We start from the raw sequence: 2433 nt of genomic DNA, 5'->3' as shown, positions 1-2433 counted from the left end.
ATTTGTTTGCATTATAGTTAGGTTATAACTAAAGCTTATATGGTTTACATATCAGGGACATAGTAATAGATTTAATATTTTTTATTACTTTTACAAAGTTAGTATGTATTTTTTTTTAATATGCACAACCTGCAGTATGTTATCCTTTTGTTTTCCTTATCCTAAGGTTGCCTGGAAGAGATCGCTACGAAGCGATAAGGCCGCCTTTTGTATACTTCTTCTGTCTGTGTTTTCTTTTATTCTTTTTTTGTATTTTTATTTGTGTGCAAATAAAGAGTATAAATAAATAAATAAATAAAGTTTTGAGCTCTCATACTACTTTGGATCACAATATATGCTCAAATTTCAATACTTTCGGACCGGTGTTGAGTAGATAGTTTGCGAACTGGCAGAGAAATAATTAAATTAACATCTTGTTTATAAAGTAAGCATTCCCAATAAGGGAGCGTTCATCATTTTTTTGCATTATAGTTAGGTTATAACTAAAGCTTATATGGTTTACATATCAGGGACATAGTAATGTATGTAATATATTCTTGAAATAAAACGATTACTACAAACTCATTTTCTAATACAATCAACTGATTTATTTATTTACAATTACATATAGTTTTTATTATCACATCAAAGTATATTATATAATAGCACCTAGCGGTTTTATCTATGATGGGCAAAAATATATTTAATCTCTATATACATGACCTTATAATTATAAACTACACAATGTTTAAAGCCTGAACCACAGATTAGCAAGCATACTGTTCATAAAGTCATACATGGTTCACAAACTTTATTACGGGTATAGTTTATGTATTAGTTATTACCCAAGCTAGCTGCAAACTGCTATATAAAAAACATAAGTTATGTAGACACAGATCATTAGTATAAAGATACTTCATAATTAAAGTAATTTACTCCTATTGCAATTTACCACACTCACAAAATTAATTTGCATATTGTTTTACAACCCGGCATGACTGCATTCGGCCATACTATTAAAGTTATAGTGATTTGATAAAAATATCAACTAAAGATTTTAAACTAAGATTTTCGTGGTTAATAAATATTTCTTAAGTAAAGCAACTGGGTCGAAATATCGACAAATCCAAAATATTATCGTCGTATGTACCCGTTGAACTATACTTAAAAAAAATATATCAACTGTCAGGTTGTGTTAAGATTTAGCATGGAAAGTGCAAACTGTCGCTTATAATGTAGGATTAGGATTAGTAAGCTCGTTAAACTGTTCTTAAACTATTAAATTGTGACAGCACTAAAGTTTAATGAATAATGTAACATAGAAAACCACTAAGAGTAGATAGAGTATTTCTTTGGTGGTCAAGTTTAACTAAAATTTTAACTAGAGAGAATTGAGAAAGATTCATCATCGCAAGCTTGATGTCCCACTGGCCACTGCCCTTCAGCCCCATTCTATTCGGAAACTTGTAACCGTTGGCTACTTGTTGGTAAAGTTAGGTTAGGTCATGTTAGGTATATGTACAAGGCTTAGTAAATATATGATATTTTATATTGTTACAAAGCCTCGAAGCAATGGCGTGCACTTCATACATGCACAAAAGCACTGCCTACCATTAAATTGATTTTTTTTGGAGGATTTTTGCTATTGCATGCAATTTTCCTGCTGTATGCATACCCTTGTGAGAAATCCAGTGCACGCCACTGTATCATATATGTATGCATCGGTGTACTCCATTCGAGATGTAATGATATAGCATAAAAGGGTATACATAAACATTGACAGTTCTTGTATGGACTTTTGATTGATTTTCAATGGGCTTCATACTAAAACGCTAAAGCACTTATGGTTTCGTTTATGCAAGTAAGGTTGTGTTAACGCCGACGAAACCTGGAGCAGATCTAATTAAAGGCAGAAATTGACTTCGAATTATGAAAATCGTTTACGGTTACAATCTGCGTACATCACGCATTGTATGAACGCTGCATCACTATTAATTTTATAAATGGTTGGTTTGTTTTTAAAGCACGCAGTAACAGATCAACGGATCGATGTGATCCCGTTCCCATTTATAACATTACTAGCGGTTTTCCGCTATTTGGTTTTTTATGTGTCATTCAATTTAGTTGAAGTTTTAAAAAAAAAATTAAGTTTTCAGTATAGCTAAGCCTTAAATGAGGGGTTTGCTGCTGTCCGCTGAGGAGTACTGTCCTCTATCTCCAACCACATTCATCAGATCTACACAAAGTTTGGGCAAAATTGAACACATATAACCTCTATAGTACAAAAATATTTTTTTAAATCGTTTATAATTTGTGGGAGTTATAATGTAAAACGTCAAACACTTTCATCCCCTCTCCCAAAAGAACCGAGCTTAATGTCGGGATAAAAAGTATCCTGTATTACTTCTAACACTTCCAAGAATATGTGTACAAATGTTTCATGAGGATCGGTTA

The sequence above is a fragment of the Pararge aegeria genome, chromosome 19 (genome assembly GCF_905163445.1).
Source record: "Pararge aegeria chromosome 19, ilParAegt1.1, whole genome shotgun sequence".
In the NCBI taxonomy this organism is placed as follows: domain Eukaryota; kingdom Metazoa; phylum Arthropoda; class Insecta; order Lepidoptera; family Nymphalidae; genus Pararge; species Pararge aegeria.
Note: the sequence above shows the minus strand (reverse complement) of the source record.